The 27,841-nt window shown below is 31.7% G+C and overlaps 1 long non-coding RNA gene and 1 pseudogene across 1 annotated transcript; one reads left to right on the top strand and one right to left on the bottom strand.

Annotated features, from left to right (window-relative positions):
- Window positions 1-27,841, top strand: part of LOC143060957 (E3 ubiquitin-protein ligase rnf213-alpha-like) — a 198,751-nt pseudogene that overhangs the window by 115,059 nt on the left and 55,851 nt on the right.
- On the bottom strand, window positions 8,063-9,482 carry LOC143075335 (uncharacterized). Its single transcript, XR_012978292.1, has 3 exons — window positions 9,182-9,482; window positions 8,747-8,825; window positions 8,063-8,181 (listed from the first exon to the last, which is right to left on the bottom strand). It is a non-coding gene; the product is annotated as an uncharacterized LOC143075335 (long non-coding RNA).

Here is a 27,841-nt window from a genome sequence, read left to right as displayed (position 1 = left end):
AGTTCCCGTTCTTAAACGATGGTATTAATCTATTTTTTCATAATAAGTTGCAGAAAGTATTGTATAGAAAAGAAACTGATTATAACAAAAAAGATAAGCAAAATATCATATACAAACAAATTAAGTTTTAACAACGAGTACTCTTATTCAGATGGGGTTTTTTTTCTGTTGTATTAACTTTAATTGTTTTTGTGTCTCATCTCGATATTTTGATCTTAACCAATTGCTACCATGTTTAACTGTTTGCTTTTATTTTGTGTTGTTACACTTCTGAGCCAGGTAATAGTTGAGAGCTCGCAATTATGTAACTTCGCTACATTCTCTATGTGCATGCAATTCAATGATTGTTGTTGGTTCATGTCTGTCCTTTCTTTTTCATCAATTGTTTTGTTAAGAATTTCGCCGTTGCTTTTATCGTGTAAACTATTTACCATTTTTCATGTCGGGACCTTTGATTGACGATACACTATATAGATCTTGTCATTGTTGGAGGCCGTTCGGTTGCAAAAACATCTACTCCATTTGAACTCAGATGGATAGTTGTCTCATATGAAAGCATACTCTAGTGGTTTTTTTTTTTATAACATGGTAAAAAGGTCGGGTCTTCATATAAATATGATTACAAAACATTATGAATGTGTTTGTATCTTAAGCGCTTTACTAAGTTTTTACATATAATCTTTAAGTATTAAGTCAAGAATACGCAATTCGAAGGTTTTCTAACTTGGTTCCTTGATAGAAGGGTGCTGCTCTCTAAGAATTTATTGACCAAAATTTCAAGTAATAATGTTGAAAACATCCCATCAACAAATTAAATTGATGCTATCATTAGTTTAATATACTGTGAATTCTTTTATTTTCGTGGGTATCAATTTTCGTGGATTGAGGAAACAGATAATTTCGAGGATATTTGATTTCGTGGTTTTGTCAATCTCTGCATACATATAGCCTATTGAAATTTTGTCAGTCGTTGAACATTTGAATTCGTGGTTCACCTGTATTCACGTAAACCATGAAAATTGGTAACCAACGAATAATAATGAATATATAGTTTAATGAATTACAAAACGTGTATGACTGAAGGATAACAATACTTTGGCAATTACAGTTGTTGTATATAGTCGAAGATTGTGACCCTAACTACGTCAAACAGATTCATATAAAATACATTTCCCCGTAGAGTCCCAGGAGGAGGGTTCATTGGAGACATTATGTTATATCATAGTATGTACTAGTCATTGCATAAAGTTGGCAGTGGTTCACCTTAAAAAATCACATTTTTTCAACTTTCAGTGTGGTGTATGGCAGTCTGTTCACATTGATGACATTCGGATCTCAAAGATTCTCCCATCAGTATATTATATGTTTGGCAAATCTGCGGGTGAGATACTTTCTGGAGATAAACAAAAAGATGATTTAGAACCAATGACTCTTTCCAGTGAAAAACAAACTAATGAAATAGAAAGGAAGACGATGGGGGAAAATAGTGACCAACACTTTGAAATTGAAAACAGAACAAAAGTTTCAGTGCTTAAGAAGAATATTGACGTTAAACAACTAGTAATGAACTGTATCTATCCTGCTTTGGCAAATTTAGTAGATGCCAATACTGACAAACCGAGGACAACGGAAAGACTTAAAATTCTTTCAACAGCTTTAGAAAGTGCTACAGGTATTTCATTTAGAAGATAAAAGATTGTAAATATTTCAACTAAATTATGGTAAGATTTATCACATTTTTGAAGGAACAAGAACGAATTTCTCTGCCAAAAAAGGCGTTGCAAAGGCATAACAGTTTTCTGTTGTCGAATAGAGCGTAGAGGTTTTCCTTACATTTTCTTATATGTATATATAACCTGTGTCACTCTCTGTTAATCTGCAACTTCATCAAAATGAATATAAATTATTAAACCAAACTTCTACAAATTCTTCTATATAATGCCAGGTTCTGCATAATTGACCTTTAATTGGTTTGATTTGAGCGTTCTTAAATACAGAAAAGATTCGGATGCAAGAAAGGGATACAGATCTATTTTCATGTGTGCGCCTACTAATTTGCAGTTTGATCTCAGTTATTTTGTCGGATTCTAATACCATAAAAAAACATAGACATGTCTGATTGTATAATTAAGTTTTTCAATCCACAGTTCAAACATGATGGCTTTTAAGACTGCAACCAAACGTGTACATATTTTCCTTCGGAATGTAAAAAAAGGTACTTCCTGTTTTTGTAGCAAAGTTGCTTTTATACCCAAAAATTGACTCTTCGGACGCAAGGAATTATTAAACGTGTTGTTTTCATTTCTTTAAAACCACAGTGGTAATTCATTATTTCTGCAAACCTTAACCAAAAATAAATTTTCTATCAGGGTTAATGTGGCCTCAATTCGAGCTAAATTTTCAAATTATGCTGTTACTTCCATATGAATCACAATAATGTAATGTCAAAACAGTAACAAGAAAGGTATTAGGTATTTTTTTTACATTTTTTGTTACACAAAAGCTAACATATGGCTCATATATGCATACTTCGACAAAAAAAGGTTTCAATATTATGTTTTTATAACAAATAAGCTATCTGAATTGAAATTTGAATTCGTCAACCCTTCTAAAAATAAGAGTTTTTACATTACATGTGTATGTATCAATGTAGATAAAACTATCACCAAAATGTTTGATTTTGTCTAGTTTGTGAAAATATCATTTTTTATAAAGAAAAACTTGACTATGAGTCAGTCTACTGCACCCTGTTACATGTTTGTGTTACAATCAGATATACTCATCTTGATTATTTAAAAAAAAATATTCAACGAGTGACCAAAAAACACATTAATTCAAGAATACGCGTAGCGCATGAGGTAATTCTTAGTGTTGTTCGGTCACGAGTTGAATATTTTTCGATCTTTGAATTCTTTAATTAGTTATTTTTTTTTTATTACATTGGCAAATGGCTTTATTAAAGAAATTAATGTAAAACATGTAAGGAACTATGTCTTTTTTTCTACGCATTCACAATTTGTTTTGATCCGCAGTTATCGACGTATTGACAACGCCTATTGTTGTATGACGTCAGAGAGTGAAATAACCACGTTTATTTCACATGTGAAATCATCGATTTTTATTTAACTGGGAAATCAATGTAATTCTTTCAACCAATGTAATAATTTTATTTAACAAGACTATTCATATTTATACATGTTTACGACATGACCATGACAGGTGTTTATCTAGCAATATGATTGCTTAGCATTTTATATATCCAATTCACCTAAACATACTAAACACTGCAATAAAATGCAAAATATTCAAAGAATGGATTAATGAAACAATTCCTGGAAATCGACACGGTATCCTTAAATATATTTGTATTCTACGTAGAACTCAGAGAACTAGCGTAGAAGATAATAAAATTGATTGTTTAATCTTCTAGAAATGACACTCAATGGTTATCTGTATAAAATGTATATATGAAGCTATAATACTTTGAAACTACAACATTTGTTTTATTATTTAGGGTGAAAATAGGCTTAAACAAATGTATTGCCCAGTATTACCCGTTTCTGAGAGTATTGCAGTTGCCTACAGGTTTTACCGGGCGGGATATACTGTCCAAAATGCTCTTCAACTTCGTACTTGATTGGCTTTGCAACTTTTTTGATCTGAACGTCACTGATGAGTCTTATGGAGACGAAACGCGCATCTGGCGTATTAAATTATAATCCTGGTACCTTTGATAACTTTTGCCAACCCTGTAAAAACAATGGACAAAAACGAATATAATGAACAGCAACAAACTCTGAATATCAAGGTCCTGACTTGGAACTTCACATAAAGAATGTGGTTAGGTTAAAATTGTTTGAGGGCATATCAACCCTCCCCAAACAGTGAATAGCTGTGTTACAGTACAGCATATAAATAAACTATAAAAACCTGCTGAAAATCACTAAACTTCTCATATCGATACAAATCAGAAATACATCCAACAAATACAGAGTGACAGGGTACTAATATATCCCCTCAACAAAAAGACACTGAGTAAAGATCTGAAAGTACTCGCAGTTTCCGACAGCTAGTTCAAAGCTATTAACAACTAAGAAAACAAGCATGCATCTATGCATTTTGGACTAAAACATCAATCAGTAAACACCAAACATCCAATGTGTGTAGCGTAAGGACGTTATTAAAAGTTACAGAAAAACATCACAATGTGTAATGCCATGGTACAGGAATCGATAGTAATATATGCGTTTATTCAAATCCGGCATTGAAAATGAGATCATATCTTATAATATTATTGTATACTTTGTCATTACTGTTCTCTGCTGTCTTTTTTATGCCCCACCTACGATAGTAGAGGGGCATTATGTTTTCTGGTCTGTGCGTCCGTTCGTCCGTCCGTCCATTCGTCCGTCAGCCCGTCTGTTCGTTCGTCCGTCTGTCCCGTTTAAGGTTTAAGTTTTTGGTCAAGGTAGTTTTTGATGAAGTTGAAGTCCAATCGAGTTCACACTTAGTATACATGTTCCCTATGATATGATCTTTTTAATTTTAATGCCAAATTAGAGGGTTTACCCCAATTTCACGGTCCACTGAACATAGAAAATGATAGTGCGAGTGGGGCATTCGTGTACTGGGGACACATTCTTGTTTTTTATCATATATTGTAAATATTTTCGTTTGCCATTTCATGTAAATGCTTCTTGAATATACAGTATTCCTTCAATTGATTTAAATATTGTACACTAATACATGTTTAATTGAATTCTTTTTAATTCAGTGATTACAAAATAGATATTAATACCAATAAAAAGTATATTGAAATATCTAATTATATTGTTGAAACCTTTGAAATATTTTTTAAACATATTAAATGATCGATAAGTTTATCCTGATTGTATATAAATTTTCAGGCTCGGTGAACAACAAATCTGTAAAAACTAGTCTGTGCTAACTCGTTAAAATAGGTTTTCTTCAAGAACATCCAAACTTCCAATCCAAATCTTTGAATGTCTATGAAAGAATTAAGTAAAGGTTTTACGTAATTTGTATACCTGACTAAAGGATGTACTCGGGTCAAGTTAAGGAAATGTGTTAGATGTTCGGACTGCTTGGAGTTTTTCCTATTTTTCTGTTCAAATAAGACTTCAATGGATCATAATCAGTAATAAACCAAATTAAAGAATTTTCTAGATTTATTTGCTTTCGATTTGAGAACCAATTAAAAATAATGCAAATATAAGGTAAGAGTCCGAGTCAGCCTTTTCCCATAATTTTTAACTAAAGATCTTCTGACTTAAAGTATTAAGTTTATATTCCGGATTATTTTTTTATTTTACTGAAGATGATTTACCTGTTAAACATCGAGTATGTATACGTTCATTTAAATTCGCAACGTCACAAGAGAGAATGCCAGAACGAACGAGCTTTGATATAGAAACATCGTATATGCGAACGGAATATCATTGTCCATGTAAAACTAAAATATTTAAATTTGGGAGAGAACAGTTATGTGTACTATTGTTTGTCTGTTTGTCTTTTTCATTTTTATCCATGAGTTTGACTGTCCCTCTGATATCTTTCGTCCCTCTTTTATAAACGTTTATATTTCATTTATTTAAAGTAAGATCCTTTCGGTTAATTTCGGTAGTATATTTTGAAATTTCTTGATTATTTAACAAAAAAAAGCATTATGAAGATTAAATAAAATTTAGACGGGTCATAACTAAGCTTGGCCATTAACTGTGATTTATAATAGTACAAGGACAATTCTGCGAAGGCAAAATCAATGTTCACAAATAATGAAATATGTTAAAATACATGTTTAAACATAATGCAAACGTGTAAATACATGTTCACAAATAACAAACCGTGTGTAAATACATGTTCAAAAGTACATTAACCTTCAAGGTAAATATGCATCTATTTTCTTTGACATAAGAAAAAAAAAACAACATTAATTGGATTTGATATAACTGTTAGAATATAAGCATTGATCTCATTTCCTGTTGCAGATTAACCTTCCATTTTTATTTGGTTTTCTTAAAGATAAATGCAAATTAGATAAAAATTATTTCACATAATTCAACTGAGAAATTTGATATAAGGAAACAATTTACTTACTAATTACAGACAAAAGCAACAAATTGTTAAATGCACTTACTCAGCACAGTACCAAAATGATAAAGAAAAGAGAAGAAAATCAAGAAATATTTTCTAGAAACTGGCTGTCTATTGAAACCTGTAGGTTAGATGGCATAAACAGAGCTGGAACATTCAGGTAGGAATGCAAAAAAGGAAATGCATATATCAGGGCACAGTCTATAAAACTTTAAAGCTACTATCAATCTGCTCAATCTGCCTTTTGTCAAAGCAAATCTCAGATAAATAAAATTTGTTGTAAAATTGGAATACAACTTTTAGGTTTTATATAAGCAAGCACACGGCCGACACTCGGCTAACCGAGAGATTGGTCGGTTGATCTATATTGAGTATGCGGCTATATCGGCGGTTGGTCTGTTAATCGGGTTGGCTAAAGTCTGTTAATCAGGTGTTATCGAGAAAATCATTGAAAGTTCAGCATGTTTCATTGTATATCTTTTTTTAATATATGTTTGTTTACTATATTGATATCATTATGTGAAAAATCTATACGAAAATCTGTATTTTGGTGACATAAATCAATCTTTATTTAAAACCTGGCCTGTTAATGGGTCGGATGTATAAAACCCGGTCTGTTAATTGGTCTGTTAAGAGTTACGAATGGCAATAAAAGAATAATTGTATTGCTATAGGTAGCACTCCACAGTTAGGTGTGTGGTTTCGCATTTTGGCCCCTGTGGATTTTTCAAATATAAGAGCTAGTGTGCAATAAAATTCATTTTTGGATAGCTGAGTATTAAAATAGCCTTCGTATCGGGTTTATATGAACATCAAGATTATGCTATGTATGTAATATAGGCAGTTATCTACGGAAGCGTATTAGCGCCACACATTTTTTTTCTTCTTCCTATCTTTGCGTTATAACGCAAACATTTGCGATATAACGCAAACCTTTGCGATGTAACGCAAAACTTTGCGAAATAACGCAAGCATTTGATTATAACGCAAATATCTTGATTTCAATTATTCATTAAGTTTTGTATATATGTCCGTCTGTCATTCATTTCGGTTGTGATTTACTAGTAGATAAAAAGAGAAACATACAAACAAGGTCAAATCATTATAATAAACATGCATAGGAATAAAGAAATACATGAAGTGCAAATATACATAAATAAAGACTGCTTTGTGCATCAGAAAAGTTTATAATTTAATAAGAAAATAAATATAGGTTTATTTAAATTGAAAGATATCAAAAATAATGTCAAACAATTGTGAAACTTCCAAGTCTCAGAAGTTTCATTTCAATATAGTGAAGTATTTTTAAGATGCTTGGGTAGCAATTTGAATGGAGAAAACATAATTTTATTAATAAAACATCTTCATTCTATAAATTTATTGCTAAAGGGTAGTTTGAATCAAACCAACTTTACACAGTTCTCAAACGAGAGCTTACTTTGGAAGTATCTTTTTATTCGGTTATAGCTATATTAACTGGGTTGATTTTGTTCTTCGGTATAACCTCAAATTACTCAACTTTCTTTGTAATATATATATACTAGAATTATATGGATACCGTTTTTGGGGGGCTTTATAGTTTGCTCTTCGGTGTGAGCCAATGCTCCGTGTTGAAGACCGTACATTGGAAAAATATAAAGGTAAAAAAAACTATTGTCGTGGCTAAATAACTCTAAAGAACACCTAAATGTCAAATAAACTTAATGCAATTTTTTCCCCTCCAATTGCAAATTATTTCAACCATAACTGTCAAGTTTTGTCTCAGTCAGAGCTATAGTTTCAGGGAAAATCACTATAATGTAAGGCCATATCCTACGGCAATTTCAGTCCAATTTCTTCGAAAAATTCTAATTTCAGTGTATCATTATAAAATGCAGTGTTGACTAATATCTGATCATAAACTCATGATATATGCATTCAAACAATTAAATAGAATACAAAAGACAACTTTAAGATGATAAACAATTTTATTGCACCTTTTAGAGTTCATTTGAAGGTCTGTTTTGGTCTGTTTTGGTCCATTTTTCCTCCTTCCTTCCTTTTTCATCAAAACCTGATATCTTTTGTCTAAAAAATAAAAAAAAATGTGATTATTTTCCCACAAAAATGAAATAAATGTAATGTTAAATCAATGATTTAAGTGTTTTAGCTGAAAGAACTGTCTCTATAAATGTTAACAGTCTACACGGAAGTTTCTATAAGCCCTTATGTGTAACTTGAGTTTTTGGTCTGTTCCCCTAGTGTGAGAAATAACGGTTCCCTTTCAGTCAATCATTTATTGCTACTGGTATCAAAGTCTTTTTATTTACTCATAACAGTATATTTCTATTAGATTTACACAAAAAGTCCACTTTCTTGTATTTTACATTAGAAAATGGGGAGAAAGAGTAATAAAAAAATACCTCAAAATGTTTTTAAAAAGGGTTATGTCCCTTGGAATGCTGGTACAAAAAATAATTGGTAAAAATTATAAAGTTTAAGTATGTGAGACTGGATTCTGATGTTTATAAATCCAGGACAAATAAGTGTTTAGATGAGTTATTGTCTGTGCAAAATGTAGACGGCACAATGGCAAATTGTAAACTTTTGCGGCCAAAACAAAAAAAAAAACATGATGATAGTTCATACATACTTTAATGCTGAAGTGTCATCTGCAGACCAATTCACATATAAGATTTTTCAACAGAATGCTCTTCAGAACATGGTTAACACTGAAATAAAAAATTCACATGTTGTATAAACAAAACAAAAACTGTAAGGGTAATTTAAAATATAACACAGTAATCTAAATACAGCTTCGTCTGTCCACCCATTTGACTAAGAAAACACCCGTAAACCCCCATTTCAATGCAATTTTACCTCAAACGTACTTTCTGTGTCTAAATCCATTCCGAATAGTCCATGTTTACAATGTATGAACTGGTTTATTAATAACTTTTAAAAATGAAAGTACAATAGGGTCACGAGTGCACATTTAGTTTCCCTAAATAGGTGTAATACCACCATTGATTTTTCCCTATTAGTCTTTGTTAAATTGGCACTTTTAAAAAAATCGTACAGTATTTACCTTTATTTCAACCAAAGAAATACTTTGCATGTGTAAAGTTCAATCCTTTCCAGTGATACAGTGAAAATTTCACACTACATTTCATTGCATATAAGAAAGTAACCACCGCCGAGGGTAGACAACCCAATTTTTACACTGTTATTTACTGGTTACCTGCTTTGGTAACTATGTAACCGTAACGTTCCAAAATATTTTATAAGACCATCAAATAAAAAAAGAATGATGCTTTCAGACACCCAACATACATATTTACGACTCATAAAAATTTAAGTGCATTGAAATGCAGGGTTAATTTTCTACAACTGTCAAATTCAAGGGAATATTTTTTAGGCCTACTTTCGTATGCAACCGGATGTGACGTACCATGATTTGGTGGTATTACACCTAAACTGACACAATTTCAATTGTCCAACCCATTAACAGACTTTATTCCCATAATTTTTACCAAAACGTGGTATTAATCACGTTAGATAACAATTAAGAAATATTTACTATTGTCAATTTATTTTTAGAACCAAAGTACTAGTTTGTGTCCTTTAAATGATATCTTAAATTGTTTGTTTCGCCTTTTATTAAAAAAAATTCTATGCGTATAAGCATAAATACTACATACTTGCGCGACGCCTTTTAGTTTTACTGAAAACTGCGCAGACTATAAAATATTTTTACAGGTGGAAAATGTTCTTTGATAGGTATCATTTTGTCAGACACTTTTCTTTTTTTCATTTGGTTCTTATAATATGCCAAAAATCTGTATATTTAGTAGAGTTTAACATTAAATTCTGCGTTTTACTCTAAACAGACGTATAACCAACCCGATTAACACGCATACTCAATCTAGATTAACCGACCAATCTTTCGGTTAGCCGAGTGTCGGCCGTGAAGCAATTACAGTTACTTTCGTTATTTTGATTAAAAAGAATTAAAAGATTGAATTCGGTCAGTAATTATGGAACAATCCCTGTAAGGCTTTATCCAAATACGATTGATGTACTTTGTTATACTTTGCTCTACTAGTGTCAGATAGCTATGCAATTTTACAACCGTTCAATGACTTGCTAGATCTATGAAGGTAAAAACGAAGTCAATTTGAAAAATACGAAAATTGACGACTAATACTGTGGCGTACAAATTTCTGTATCCAAATTGTAATAGATCCACTTTCAAGTTGATAATTCATACTTCATGCGATCCTGATTATTTGACCTTCCTAATTGATAAGTTTTATTTATCCCATGTAACCAAAACGAAATATTGTTATCTTCAGTCCACTTTTTGCCTCCTTTGACACATGACTGTGTTATTCCATAAGTTGTTAAAGATATTTGCGGAGTAATCGGTTGATCACCTGCGGTTCCATTCGCCATCAAACATATTTATCAATTTGAACAGATGAGGAATTGATTGATGTATGAAATGGATCTATGAGAACTTTGAGCAGTAAATTTTTACGACTTAAAACGAAATCGGCAATTGCAATAATTCTATGATTGCGCTCTTTCAAACCACAACCAATGCAAGTCATAACATAGCTGATGACACGTCAGAACGATCCCCCATAAGCAATTTACAAACAATCATAAAAGCAATCCAATGAAAGGAGAAAAATGGGTTGTCTGATGAAAAATATATAACTTGGGTAAAACTCCTCTACCGCTATTTATACCATAAAGTTACAGCACTATTGATATATAAATATCAATATTAACAAATTGAAAATGTAGTAATTATGATTTTTCTCAGAAAATTTAATTATCCATCTTTAATCATATCAACATGATCAATATACTTTAATTATATCAATACACATACACCGGAAAGATATGCAGTTCCTATTCCACACGTCGTGTTGTCCATCTAGTTTGAGAATGTCAGACTGATTTACCCCTAAACGAGTTCATGGGACCCTCTCTTTTAAAAACTGACATTTGGCTTGATTATGAGTGAAGATTATTTATGACAATTTTTATTGAATATTTCAAGTTTGATTGTTTTTAAAATAAGGTAAATATACAGAAAGAAATCCCGTTTATAGACTCTAAAAAAGTGTGATAGAAATGAATTATTTCCATAGAATTGTTATACAACCAAAAGTCAACTTATATAGAGAAGATATTTGAAATACGTTTTCAAAACTCTTGTATTTATATTTTCCAAAACAAAAAGGTTTGTTTTATCCACACAAAGGACAGAAATATCAATTATCATACATTTTCAGTAAATTTACAAAATGTTGATACCGTTTATCTTAAAAAGTAACACATGAAGGTATATTTGTATTACATATTTGAATATTTCTATGTAAAATATAGCTTTTATGCAACTTCTGTGAGAGATTCCCTACATGATCAAAACTGCATCTTATGCCTTTAAAAAATGTATTGCAATTGATTACAAAAAGAGAAATTGATCTGTTATTAATGTTTATGGTGTATTTAAGCCACTCAACAAAATTTTGAATTGTTCATCTTATTTGTTTAATCGAAAAATATTGTAGCTGAGGCATTTTGATATTTTAACTTATATTATTAATCAAAATGAGCTTACATTTGTTTCCATAGGAAATATGCAAGTCAGTATTTAGAATCAAAGATAGTGCCAGTACTGACGGAAATCTTATCACATATAGACACAAATAGAAACTTGGACATTTTGTTAAAGAAGGATACACACGAATGGCAAATTCAGATATGGTTACGAATTTTTGAAGATGCAGACATTACTGGATTACAGTCCTCTAATATAAATACAAGGCAGAACTATGAGCAGCAAGAGGTAGAAGTTAAAACAACCTCAAAGTCTGGAAAAGCTTTTTCTAGCGTGTTTCCATTTTCCTGGCTGATATTCAGACAAATAGATGAAATCTTGTCAAATACAAGAGAGTCAATAGAAAATAAAGGTTAGTGAACCAATCGGAGAGGTATAAAATGCATTCACACTGCGACACATTCTTTTACTTCTTTTTGACATCATGAGTTTTCGCTATACAGTGAAGTAATTAGAGGAGAAATGTATATCAGATAATGTTGTAATTTGAATCAATGATAATTTTGAAAATGATTATAGTATAGTTTCATGAGATCACTATCGTCAGTGCGTCAAACTTACCTCTGCAAAGGTTGAGGGTAAAATCATCTTCAACATATGGAAGGTGTGAATTTCGGTTAATAAATAGGTTGCATTTCCTTTTTGAATTTTCCTCGGAGTTCAGTATTTTTGTGTTTTTACTTTTTTCTGTAAATATTGACAATGCATTTTTCTATAGGATATCCTTTAACGGTTAAAACTGTACCACTTTTATTATGAAGTTTTGAAAAATCATATCCTAGAATTGAAAGTTCATATGCACTACTATTTTTTTCAAAGGTCAAAATATAGGCCTGCGCTTATTCAAATATAAAACTCTCTAAAAATATTTTTTCTCAGATAAATACTTAGCTATCAGAATTATAGCCTAAAGGAAATCACTGCATATACTCTCACTTTTCTTTCACTGTACATTTGCACCTTGCGAAATTCTTTAATTTTACTTTCCGATAGATTGATCATGTTCTATCATTGAATAACCCATATTACAACCAATACTCACATCTCATATATCCCAGCGAACTTGAAATTAAGGATACTTCTGATACTAGAAGGACTGCTTCATACCTTGATCTTTTCCTCAATATTGACGCAGATGGACGACTTCACACGAAAATCTATGATAAACGGGACGATTTCAACTTCCCAATTATCAATTTCCCATTTCTCAGCAGTAACATACCCTCTGCCCCTTCGTATGGTGTTTACATATAAAAATTGATACGTTATTCTCATGCTTGTTCACACTATACGGACTTCGTATACAGGAGTGTGCTCCTTACACAGAAACTGCTCCAACAAAGTTATGAGGAGAACAGAATAAAATTGACACTCCGTAAATTTTATGGACACCATCACGAATTGGTTGATCCATACGATGTGCCTTTGACCAAACTAGCTAAGGACATTTTTACCTTATTTTTTTTTTTACTCTTACGTCGTCTGATCTTTTAATTACCGAACGTGACTTATTCCCGATTGTGACTGTTTTGCTGAGTGTGAATTCACATAAATATAAGACGTGTTACGGTACTTATCTTTCCCAAATTCATGTATTTAGTTTGATGTTATATTTGTAATTCTCATCGGATTTTGTCAAATGTGTTGACGTCTTTCCTATTATATTCATGTGTTATGGTAAAGAAAATTAATCACCGCCTTCATTTATTAGATTTGATTTTGTTCAACGTAATCTGTACGATGTTTTACGTTTGAAGTTAGATTCAAAAACAAACCGGACATAGCTATATTGTATAGTTAATTGCTCTGTTTGCTATTAATAAGTATTGCAATATACATTGTTATTAAACGTAATATCAGTATTTAGTTCAAATATAATCTTAAATCAATCCTGATTCTATTTTACTTTCGAGATATAGTTTTAGTCATTCAAATGTGACGTCATTTTTGTGCTGTTTCAGAATTTCAAATATGACGTAATTTTTGTGCCTTTTCACCACTTCGTACATGTATGTGACGTCACTTGTTCACTTTTTGCGTTGATGCCTTGACTAAGTCGGGTTTGTTTACTTTTTTATATTGGTCTTTGTAATGTATCCGGGTTTTGTTTTCTGTAATTAGTTAATACTTCAGTTTTATCATGTATATCTTTTATATTCATTTGATGAAATTTACTGTTTGCAATAGAATAAATTGTTCTCAATAATAAGGATGTTCTTATCCCAAGCAGAAAACCCTAGCCGTATTTGGCACAACCTTTTTTGAACTTTTGATCCTCATTGCTGTACAACTTTGTACTTTTTTATTACTTTCTAACTTTTATATCTTGGCGTCACTGGTGAGTCTTGTGTGGACGAGGCGCGTTTTTGGCGTATTGAATTTTAGACCTGATGCCTTTTGTTAGCTATTGTTCATTTGTTTCTTGGTCTTATATGTTCCCCTATTTGTTTGTATTGTAGTCCTGTAATATTATGGTGTCATTTTGGTGTTATATTTAATTTTGCCATTAAAGTTCGGGGTTTGGCATGCCACAAAACCAGGTTCAACCCACCATTTTTTTCTTTAAAAATGTCCTGTGCCGAGTCAGGAATATGGCCATTGTTGTATTAAAGTTCGTTTCTGTGTGTGTTACATTTTTACGTTGTGTTTCCGTTGTGTCGTTTATTTTCTCTTATATTTGAGTGTGAATTCACAATACTATAAGACGTGTCACGGTACTTTTCTATCCCAAATTCATGTATTTGGTTTTGATATGTATATTTGTTATTCTCATCGGATTTTGTCTAATGCTTAGTCCGTTTCTGTATGTATTACATTTTAATGTTGTGTCGTTGTTCTCCTCTTATATTTAATGTGTTTCCCTCAGTTTTAGTTTGTTACTCCGATTTTGTTTTTTGTCCCTAGATTTACGAGTTTTGAACACCGGTATACTACTGTTGCCTTTATTTGGCATATATTCCAAGCACAATTATTGGTGTCTATATAAAGACCTTTAAAATCATAGCATTTACAGGTTGAACTATTTGTTTTATGACAAAGGGGTAGGCTATTTTCTCTATTTACCCATGGGGCCTCAAATTTGCTAAATTGTTTTATAGTTTCTACCAACATGGAATATTTAGTACATATTGAGGATAAAACACACTTCTGTAAGTTTTGTTAAGATATATTTATATTTCTAGCTTGTATTTTTATGCCGCGGGACAAAAAAGTAGAGTTAGTTGTTATGGCTCACTTTTGGGATATCGACAGGACAAAAACTCCCCACTCATAATATTCAGGAAGGATCTATGAGTTTCAATGACTGCAAAGAGTAAATATAAGCACTTTTAAACAATTTAACTTACAAATGTGCATATATTTTAAATTTATTTTGCATTCAGGCCTTTAAGGAAACTATGCACATTGTATGAATTTATGCTGAGTCATCATATTTAAGGCCAATGATTTTATCAATTTTCATGAAATATTTATAAAACTTCATATTTGAGTTAGTTTCATTAAAATCTGTGAGATAAACCAAATTTGATAAATTCTGTATGTTCTCTTTTTACATCCAATAAAGGTTGCATTTCTGTAAATATTGACAATGCATTTTCCCATAGGAACTCCTTTTACAGCTAAAACTGTACCACTTTTACTATAAAGTTTTTTAAAAAAAATCCTGTCCTAAAATTGAAAGTTCATATCGCACTAGTATTTTTTTTCATAGGTCAAAATATAGGGCTGTGCTGCATATTTTCAACGCTTATATGCCCCGAAATTCTAAGAGTTTAAACTAAAACTAAATTTCATAACTACCCCCTACTCGACTGTAGGGCTATCACAGATTTCATTATAAATAATATCCACATGTAAATTTACTGGTAACATTCCCAAGTTATGTCTCAAGTTATGTCTCTATGGGATGCAACCTACAGATCAGAACTGGGAACCAGTATGTTAACAAATTTAATTATCTATGAATATTCTAAATCATCCCAAAAGAGGCATGGTTTGAGAAACAGCTGTAACTTCAAAGTGCAACATATAGTGATAACGATGACATTGAAATGCTTTAAATTTATAGATTGCAAAATAATATTCCCCTTCTTTTTAATTCTGAAGCCAAATATTTTTAGAAAGGTCAGCCTCATTATAAATCACAAATCGTTCAAAATTTACAATAGAGAATAGCAATATTTTTTATTTTGTTTCATTCAATTCATAAAAGCACTCATTAATGATACAATGGTTACTTTTATGTACGCCAGAAGTGCGGCGTCTAGACTTTTAAAGGTTCACTGGCGGTCGAATCGTAACTGTTGAAAGGGAAAATCAGATTTAATAATAGGCATCGACTGTCAGTCTCATTTTTTTTTTTAATTTCATATATTTTGTGTTTCACAAAGTGTCTTACCATGAACATGATGGGACAAGTGCAAATTACATAGCAAACAAGTGTGCATCTTGTTCTCAAGTGTAATATTATCATAACTATAAGGGGTTTCATTTTTATGATTTTCATTGGTAATAAACGTGTATAGTTTTTTAAGTAATTAGGTAAGTCATGATTTACAAAAAAGACACCAAAGGGATATCAAATCTCATAAGTCGTAACAATGAAAACAACACTAAACGACGAAAGTTATTAAAAAATATTCTTTACATATATTTTTTCTATCAAGATTCATCATTCATTCAATTCCATATCAATCATTCGTATAAAATCAGGCAAAAACTTTTAGTAAAATATTTCATTAGTCCTCAGACAATAGATTATAATTTAGTACGCCAGACGCGCGCTTCGTCTATATAAGACTCAGCAGTGACGCCCCGATCAAAATAGTTATAAAGCAAAACAAGTACAAAGTTAATGAGCAGTAAGGACCAAAAATTCCGAAAAGTTCCGAAAAATTGCGCCAAATACGGCTAAGGTAATCTATTCCTGGGATGAGAAAAATCCTTAGTTTTTGAAAAAATTCAAAGTTTTGTAACAGAAAATTTATAAAAATGACAATATAATTGATATTCATGTCAACATCGAAGTGCTGACTATAGAATTGATAAAAAAAAAGTATATGATTATTCATGTACTATGGCAGATGTCGCAATAACCTTCGAAGACAGTAGTTTTCTTTATTGTAACGTTATTGTGTTGCACTCAATTTGATTCAAAAGATTAAGATTTAAATGATTAAGCATTTCAACACAGAAAATAATCAGCAGTAACCCTGCTTTTTCGTATTGCTTTATCTTCACAATAATTGTCAAATTTATCAAGTCTTTCTTAAATATAATTTCAGATGATTTTATGGCTGTGGTTCTGAAAGCAACGGATATTCTTGAAGCCTTTCCATTAGGACAACTGTTGTTAGAAATACAGGACGTTGGTACACTAGAGTTACTGAAATCATATCTTAAGGATTATACTCATATGGTGTATCCTGTTCAGTCTGAGGAGGAGTGTGATGTAAGAAATGTTATAATATATTTAAAAAAAAAAATCATAATGTAATAACAGAAAGCTTATACAAACAGTTACTCTCAAAATCTTTTGGTAGAGTAAAGCAGAATACTCGTCAATTATTGAAATAATTGATGACTGTTAGTTTCAACTTTTTAGACACGCATTGCCAACTGGAAATTGCATGCTAGTGAAATCGTTCGTCAATTTGTCCGTCCGCTCTCATGTTTTACAGAATCTCAAATTGTATTGTTCAAACATACTAAAATTTGTATGGAACATTTGCCTTTAGATTGTTTATTTAAATTCTTCTACACATACTGGAGCAAACCGTTAAAAATGTTATTTTACACATATCGCGCGCTAAAGAGTAAGGATAATAGTACTACAACATTTTCCATCGGTCAATACATGTTCAATCAATGTATTACCAATGTTATTTCAACTAATTGGGCGGAGCTTTAATTTGCATAAGGACAGTATATTTGAAGATGTGTGTGATAAGGATGATTGCCGTTATAATTATTATTGAATTCTAATCACATATCAGTGTCAGCTAACGCATATACAAAAGAACTGAGTGTATGATATGGGACGAATAACTGGACACTTCATTGATGAGGTTATCAAAATACTCCTGTATATGGATGGGCTGGTCTTAAATACGCGAAGTTCTTAAACTTCTTAAGTGAAAAAAGTCTAGTAATAGGTCTTATTGATATGAGGAAAGTGACTGTGAATGCAATATAAAATAAAAAAATACTTTTATTGGAATCGCCGATATCAAAAAGACTGTAATTGTTTATTTGTATATCAATTCATTCAAACTGTGTAACCTGTCTTTTGTTAATGATTATGCAATATCATATTTGTTGTGTTTTAATCAATTTTGTTTCTCATTCGATGATCGTTCAATATGAGTTACACATTTGGGGTTAATTTTTTGTTCATTTAATATTATAAACAAAGAGTCGGAAAGATGAAAAGCGTCAAAAAGTCCTGTTTAGACATTTCAACAATAATGTTTTTTGTATTAAACGTTTAATATGCATCTATTTTAAAGCAATAGTTAGTCCAAGTCAGTATGGTCTTTGTAACATATAAAACATGGACTTACAAATAAGAGCTTTAGAAAATAATAATAACAATAATCCTAGTAAATGAAGATAATCCTAGTAACTATTCTAAGAAGTTAAATGTTTTATTTCAAATAATTTCAAATTATCGAAAACAACTATACAATGAATTTAAAGTTGTGTCCAAGAAATTGCCAATAATCCGACGCTAGTCAAATTCAGCAGAAAAAAGAACTTCATTGATACCTTTATGTAATTAAGACAGGAAGTTGTTTATTACCTGCAGCTATGTGTCTTTACAAAAAATGTAATATATGTAATAATACACTCTAAAATATTTAATTCAAAAGCAAAGATCACTGATGAGTTAAGCCTTTTTCAACTGATTTTTATAGTTCGTTCTTATGTTATACTGTTACACCACTGTCCCAGGTTAGGGGGAGGGATGAGATTCCGCTAACCTGTGTAACCCCGCCACATTATTTATGTATGTGCCTGTCCCAAGTCAGGAGCCTGCAATTCGGTGATTGTCGTTTGTGTATGTGTTACATATTTGTTTTTCGTTCATTTTACATAAATAAGGCCGTTAGTTTTGTAGTTTGAATTGTTTTACATTGTCTTATCGGGGCCTTTTGTATCTGACTATGCGGTATGGGCTTTGCTCATTGTTGAAGGCCGTATGGTGACCTATAGTTGTTAATGTCTGTGTCATTTTGGTCTTTTGTGGATAGTTGTCTCATTGGCAATCATACCACATCTTCTTTTTTATATTGCCAGAAAAAAAGATACACTTAGTGTGTTTGCCTCCAGTGCATGATGACGTGCCAATGTTCCTAATCAGTTCAAACCAAAGACCTAAAAAAATGTATTTCCTACCTCTCTGCTTAGCATAAGCATTTATGGTACAACATGAAAATCTTGTGCCTCCAAAGTGCAAAATTTGCCATAAAAGTCCGTACAATGACAAATGTAAAATAATTCAAACGAGAAAATAAACAGCCTGATTTATTTAGAAAACTATGTATAAAAAAATATAGTACAAAATGTATATAGCAACACACGACAGGTACTGAGAAACAGGCTCCTGGTTTAGGACAGACACTTACAGAATGTGGCTAAAGGACTTTCTTGAAAAGCAGTGTACAGCAATATATATGATTAAACTATCAAAATCAGTTAAAAAGCTCTTTTCTCATTTTGTTCGTATTTTGAACATGCATTCAATTTGCCAATCGACAACAAACACCCAGCCATTGTCATCAACTAATAACCAGAAATTATTCAATTAATTCATAACTGCATTAACTAAAACTTTTAATGTTGTAAAACATTGTATGCATTTTTGTAGCTTGTTTGTGAGAGTGTTGATATAGGATGTAGAAAGTTGTTGGAGGGAGAATATGGAAAACTTCTACCCACATTGTTTGGTTATCATCTTGCATTCAGTATAAATACTACTCGATTAACTAACTTCTCTCATATTGTTGGTGTATGGCCACAGTGCGGTATATTAATGCTGGAATTTATGAAGGAACAACCCAGTTGTAAGCTTGTAACCAATGATGAAGTTGTAAGTGTAAACGTCTAAATCATCTAAATCTTGGTTACTATTTTAACTTCACTCCAGAATTTATCCTCGTTGTTTGATTTTGCTTTTAAATGGTATTGTTTAACTAGACTTACGTCAATCAAACCTTTGATTTGAATCATAACGATCATTTTTGAAAAGCTGCATCTTATAAAATGTGTCTGTTAAAACTTAATGTGACCTAACGTTTCCTTTCTTTTATTTGATATAGTGAACATTGTCATTATTCTTTTTTTATAGTTTGAGGAACCAAATTATGTTTTAATTTTATTAAAATATTCCAGAACTAAAGGATTATTCTTGTATTTCAACGTATTACAATTCCAATATTGTTTGTTTCTAAAATATAACCGTCATAATGAATAATACAATTAAACTATTTTTATAGACGATAGATGTACTGGGTTTGCATTTGCTCATTGAGGAATTGAAGCCACTGAAAGACACTCTAAATAAAGTAGAACCTAGAAACATATGGCTACAGAAAGTCTGTTTATACAGACCAGTGGTGGAAAGAATATTTGGACATTTCAGTCAGGTTGCTGACAACAAGGAACATTCATATGGAGATAGATGTCAAGTTGCCATCATAGAAGCTAGGTATAAAATACTGTCAAGTGATTTAATTGGAACAAATTATTTTGTTTGATGACATTTATTCTTTTTAGTTTGTTACTTTTGAAATATTCAACTTTTCTGAAATTGATATAACTGCAAATTGTTAAGTTTTAAAACGTGTAACATCATCTCCATTAGTGTTTTTGATGTAATGATTTTTACCAAGTCTATGAATAAAGTCTGTATTGCATTTACTATGTCTGTGATTTCAAATGTCCGTTCGTCAATCAGTCCTATCAGTTATTACAAAAATGTGTCTATCACAATCTTAATATGTAGCACTGAATAACGACGTCAGCAAATCTCAGAAATGCGAAATAACTTGAAAGCACTTTTTCGTTCCGTCAGTCACCTTCCTGTTCTTTGTCGAACCTTTTTGTTTTGTCACAAAATAGAAAAGCTTCATCTTCTGTTTTGAATGTTTGAATGCTTATTAATTTTATGAACGTTATCTTTTTGTAATGATATTTGTCTAAATCTTTTAAAAAAATCTAAAATATCAGCATTCCAGTTTTTTCCACTGAAATTCACGGAAAAATTGTTCAGTAATTTGATGTTGTGTGCTTTTCAAAATTATGTTATTTGCAGTGATAACATGGCATTCGCCAGTTTCTTTGGAGCCCAGATTATGCTATCTCTGGACCTCGATTCCCTGTCAGAGATACCCAAAAACAAACAATCAGTGTTCAAAGAAAACCTTAGTCAATGGTATTAAGTCTTGATCTAGACATTAATTTCAAAACAAGCTCATTATAGATACTAGGAATATATTGTGACCTCCAGACTCGAAATGATGTTAAAAAATAAGAATGCCATGGCCACATAAAGGTAAAAGTAAAGTTCAAATAATCGGCAAATACAAAGAAGATCAATGAAGAAAAACGCTTTGAATGCATGAATTTTATAAGGTGTTGTTTTCATATTTAACAGCACTGAATCGATACCTCTGCTTGTGAACTTTTAATCCTTGAGGTATCATCAGGTCAGTAATCAGTACCTCGGTACTTTGATGAGTAAAGTGTATAAACACTTTGATATAAATCCAACGAATGCCTCTATTGCATCATGTCCTTCAACAATTAGAAGATAACCGTCGTCATCTGGGAAAAAGATATACCATAACAATCAACAAACTCGTGATGGCGTCCGTAAAGTTTTTGAGTTGACCTATATGATATCGTAAAATAGTTACTTCGTATAACTGGATAACATGGACCGGTTTGTAGTAAAATGAATCTTAAACACGATTCCTATGTTTTCTTCGCTCACAAAGAGCAAGAATGAATTCAAGGACCAATATGCGAACCGTTTTTGTATACGTCGAGAAGTTACAAAATTTACTGGCGCGTAATTAGCAAACAAAAAGAAAAACTTAAACACATGCAATTTTAACGAATTAAAAGGTGTTGTAGACTATTTTAAGATGTCTTGGGCGATTACAGTTAGAGATTTGATAAACAAAAGGTTTTGCAAAGAAATATTTGACAGTTAATCATGGTCCGGCATGAGACTGCTTATATACAATTGACCGCTATATTACGTATCACTGAGTGACTTATAGAGGTTGCAGAATAATTCAAGTTATGATACAACACACAAACAATTTCCTGTATCACTTCTCTTGGAAAAAAAGTCTTTTATATGTAATCGTCACCTGATTATTTAAAAAGTAAAATACAATCCATTAAGGTAAGGTTTGCATGAAACCTGGAATTTTTTCTTAGTGAAATTATACCAATATGATACATCATTTTGTTCAGGGAGGACTATCCAATCATTTAATGAAAACAAATCGAACATCGCCTGTTCCGTTTTTTTCAGGTGAAAAGCTCAAAATTCCGATTTTTGACGATTTTTTGGAATGTTTTAGAATTTTTCTATGACGTGATTTGTATCAAGTGTCAAATAAGTTCATGCATATGGAGCTTTTATACATAGGTTGCAACCTACAGGTTGTTTTCTATGACGTCATATTAAAGAGATCCATAAAAACATGACAATTAGTGGTGGTATTATTTAAAGGGATTCTTGTAATAAATTAGATGTAACTAGAATCGAAATTTTCTACGTTTTACTAAAATAAAAAATTGTGCAATTTTAACAAAAAAATAGTTCTACCAAGAGAAAATGACAAACTCATAAATCTCAACTGTTGCACATTAGGGCATAAAAAGGCACATCTGGTATTTAAATATTTTTGAATTTTATAGATTTTTATAATGTCTTTTAAAATATGCTAGCTGCAGTGTAAATTCAGTTTCATTTTTATCTACACAAAATATAATACAGTGTTCTGTTCCCTGAAAACAAGTATATGTGATTCAGTTATTTTAAGCATGCAACATTTCTGAACTCAAAGTTAATAATTGTTTACATCAAAAATAAAAATACATCCCACTTTTTCACCAAAATAATTAAAAAGGAATTTTTCGTTAATGGCTATTTCAAGGAAGCATGCGTGGTATTTTATATAAAAAAAAACTGTTTAGAAGACTTTCCTTGATTGTGACAATACCGAATGACACTTATCACTGAGTTTTTACTTCATTGTGTACATGAATAATACAATGGTTGACACATGTAGAGCAGGATCTGCTGGCCTTTCTGAAACACAAGTGATAATTGTCGATATTTGAAGAGGTTGGTGTTTTTCATCTTATATTGTCATGGCATTGTCCACCTTTTTATTACTAACGACAATGTATGTTGTGTTTGATTTGTCATTTAATCTTTAATTGATATCATACGTAGTTTTGTATTTACTGTCACAAGAGTGCCGTATTCAGTGTGATGAGATTATGCATTCATTTTTCTTCAATTTTTGTTTACTTTATACTTTTTACAGGAGCAGACGATCATCAAAGGAGTAGGTCCGGTAAGGACCGATTTTGGCCTCAAATTTCAGGCATCTGATTTTGACCACTTTTTAAACACTTAAGTGAATTAATTAGTTTATGTGAAAGATTTTAACAGATTTAGTCATTAAAAATGATCCGATTCAAGCTCAAATATGAAAAATCTACTTAATATGCCGAAAAATGTCACTTTTCAGATGGTTTTTGGTAAAAATGAAAGTGGGCGCATCCGTGTTCATCCTCAACCTTTATATATGTTATGTATTATCATACAATACAACTTACATTTCAATATTAAGGATGAACACGAATGCGGCCACTTTCGTTTTACACGAAAACCGTCTAAAATTTAACTAAAATGCTAGAATTATGAGGATTTCAGTAATTTAGCATGACTTAATGGTGCTAGTACCGGATATATGTGCATTGTATTGTCAAAAACAGCCCATATTTATGTAGCAGAAGTATTCTACTGTCCAATAAATAACTAAAGGTTTACATTTTAACAGTTTTGTAAAACTGCTATATTTTGGGGCCAAAAAGGGGTCTTACTGAACCTACTCCTTTAGAATTATGTATTTTCTTTTCAGATTCAAATGGACGAAAATCATAATCGTTAAACTGTTCATTGAGAATGTGTGCATGTCAAATGATGCTGATAGTACAGAAGTGATAAGACTTATGGCACTATGGACTGTAAGTTTGTCTGTTAGTGCTTATGCTGTAAAATTATTTGTGAAATTTTCTCTTACAGCATTCATGTCCTACGTAATTCACGAAAGATTCAGAGGAAAAAATTCTATTGTCCAGATATGTATCTTTGCAGTCTGTGCAAAGTTTTCAATTTTCTTAATGTGTTAATATTTTATCTGTTTGAATCAGAATACATGGCTTTTTATGAATGTGTGAAATCACTGGTGGCACTGATCGTTCGTGCTTTTTTGATAACTATTTACACCACTGGGTCGATGCCACTGCTGGTGGACGTTTCGTCCCCGAGAGTATCACCAGCCCAGTAGTCAGCACTTCGGTGTTGACATGAATATCAATTATATGGTCATTTTAATAAATTTTCTGTTTACAAAACTTTTGAATTTTTTGAAAAACTCAGGATTTTCTTATCCCAGGAGTAGATTACCTTAGCCGTATTTGGCACAACCTTTGGAAATTTTGGGTCCTCAATGCTCTTCAACTTTGTATTTGTTTGGCTTTTTAACTATTTTGATCTGAGCGTCACTGATAAGTCTTATGTAGACGAAACGCGCGTCTGTCGTATAAAATTATAATCCTGGTACTTTTGATAACTATTTACACCACTGGGTCGATTCCACTGCTGGTGGACGTTTCGTCCCCGAGGGTATCACCAGCTCAGTAGTTAGCACTTCGGTGTTGACATGAATATCAATTATATGGTCATTTTTATAAATTTTCTGTTTACAAAACTTTTGAATTTTTTCGAAAAACTAAGGATTTTCTTACCCCAGGAGTAGATTACCTTAGCCGTATTTGGCACAACATTTGGGAATTTGGGGTCCTCAATGCTCTTCAACTTTGTTTTTGGTTGGCTTTTTAACTATTTTGATCTGAGCGTCACTGATGAGTCTTATGTAGACGAAACGCGCGTTTGGCGTATAAAATTATAATCCTGGTACTTTTGATAACTATTTACACCACTGGGTCGATGCCACTGCTGGTGGACGTTTCATCCCCGAGGGTATCAACAGCCCGGTAGTCAGCACTTCGGTGTTGACATGAATATCAATTATATGGTCATTTTAATAAATTTTCTGTTTACAAAACTTTTGAATTTTTCGAAAAACTCAGGATTTTCTTACCCCAGGAGTAGATTACCTTAGCCGTATTTGGCACAACTTTTGGGGATTTTGGGTCCTCAATGCTCTTTAACTTTGTATTTGTTTGGCTTTTTAACTATTTTGATCTGAGCGTCACTGATGAGTCTTATGTAGACGAAACGCGCGTCTGGCGTATAAAATTATAATCCTGGCACTTTTGGTAACTAATAACTATATCAAGTAAGGGATTAAGATTATTTATTAAAATATGCTCTGATCAACGCCCCATTTCTATAAGTCTCTCTCATCTGTCATTTTTCAACATTGCTATTGAAATTGCTTAACTATGTTTTTGTGACAAGACTTTATTTTTGTATTACTAATGTAAACAGTTTCTTTCTCGCTATTACTCGTGTTTTATAAAACTAAACCTACAATTTTGTCGGATTAACTGACGTTCAACTATACCAGAAGATACTCTGAGGATAAAATTACTCTTTATAATCTAATGTTAATTGAACATGTTTTTCAGCCAAATGGACTGTTGCATTATATTAAATTATAACTCAATAGTGTCCCTTTAGACATAACTGTATTTTTGTAATTAAAAAAAGATATGAACAAAAACATATACGACAAAAAAAATCGATGTAAACTTTGCCATCACTTGGAAATCGATGTTGGTGCCTTATACTTTGAAATGTACATTTAACAACTTGTGCATGCAGCAGTTTGACAGCATATATTTTACTTGACATGACTTTAATTAATTATAACCTTGCATTAAACATGTAGTTCCTTTTACAGAGTGACAGAAACTTTAGACCTACGAAGTTTTTGCAGTCTTTATCAGAATCTCATCTGTTAATATATCAAGTGTTTCGTTATCAAACTAATAATTGACCATACACTGTATGTCGTAGCCAGTGTATATGAAGTGTTGCGTCACAACTAATAATAAACCGTTTTCCCAGCCAATGAATAAAAATACTTGTGACTCAATATGCTTGTTGTTGTTATATTTATGTTTCAAATTGCGTATTGTTTGGTATGAATATTATGTAAATGGAGAAGATGATGTCAAGTAAAACTATTGCAACAACAACATATCTTCTGCCTGTACCATGAAATGTTTCTCTTTGTCTGTAAATGATTTTTTTTTTCGAAGAGTCAGCAATGGTCAGGTGCTGGTATTTTTATGTGGCCAGTTTTACGCTTTGAGTTATTTCTTGACGATTCAAAGCTTTCACTTATGAAATTTTAATTATTCTATCAGCAGACGTTTAGAAACTTGACGGCGTCTAAATTCAGTAGATTCTTTGATAGCTTGTACATATAAGATAGTGTTCTTTTGGCAAAACAATTTGCTTTAGTCTAGAATTTTGTTATATTGAAAGAATTTTTGTCTTATTTTAAAAATATGCTTAAAGCAACCAACAATCAATCAATCTATTGGCAAATTCTTGTTACACAATTATCTTAATTACAGAAATTAGAAGATACAGCAAACATGAAGAATTTGAATACTTTCAAAACTGTGGAAGAACATCTTAAAACAAGAAACAAAAGAGTTTTAAAAGACTACTTTGGGTAGGTAGAATCATGTGTTTTTATTAACGTACTTTCCATACAAACATATTAATTAAAATCGATTAACTTTACCTTATTTGTATAAAAAAAGAATATTTTTATTGACGTTGAAGAGAAGTCCTGTTAATTCTGAGTATTCCAGATTCATATTAATGAAATGAATAGTTTATTTTGTGATCCAGATTTGTGTTCGCCCTATCGATTTATGACTATTGAACATCGGTATTCAAGTGTTGCCTTTATTTACCTTAAGGGCATATCCAACAGTTTCAGGAGAGGGAATAACAAACGTAAACGTCGTCTATTGTTTCCCGTAATGTAACGTTGTCACAACGACGTCATAACGGAATCACCATTGGAATTGCTATGGCCGTCGGGAAATGGCGGTGTCTTGCGTAATGATTAATTATTGCATTAGAATGCAACACAAATTGTAATTAACTATTTACCAAACTTTTCCGAAATTTTTGTCATTCAGGATAGAAACCTCAAAGTTTGGTTTTCCTTGAGAAAGATAAAAAAAAGTTGGTTTCTAAAATACGGTGTAAACTAACATTTATCATGTATCTAGCATCTAGCTTTGCGTTGAAGTGCTAATATACAGTAACTCTTTAAGTTAATACGATCTTTAACTGATATACAATGTAAAACAAAAGATGACACCGTAAAAAAGAGGTCGATCCACTTTCGCCTCCTCGTGATATGCGTGATATATTCGCCACTTGAGCACGGGAGCAATCAATTTATCAGTTTCTTTAGTGACGCATAATCATTAGTTCTCAACTGATAACTGTCTAAAACAGTGTTCCAGTTTTGGGGTATTTTATTTTTATTAATATTTAATTTTTAAACGAAAATTTTAGAATTTCTTATCGCATCTTTCTCTCTGAATTTATTTGTTTAAAAAATAAATAATAAAGTGAGTCTACATCAGTGGTTACATTGTATGCAGCTAAACAAGGAGGAGGGCACTAGAACAGAAAACAATCTCCATTGTGTACATACAATAACTCATATATTGAAACGTAAAACAACGATAGTCAGGCTTGTTAGGTTGAAAAATTACTGTGTCAATTTTATATACTTACATGGTAAATATGTCATAAAGGCAAAAACACACGAAAAAAAATAGCCACAATTTATTGTA

The sequence above is a fragment of the Mytilus galloprovincialis genome, chromosome 1, assembly GCF_965363235.1.
Source record: "Mytilus galloprovincialis chromosome 1, xbMytGall1.hap1.1, whole genome shotgun sequence".
Lineage (NCBI taxonomy): Eukaryota > Metazoa > Mollusca > Bivalvia > Mytilida > Mytilidae > Mytilus > Mytilus galloprovincialis.
The sequence above is the reverse complement of the archived record's forward strand: the minus strand, read 5'-3'. Positions and strand labels throughout refer to the sequence as shown.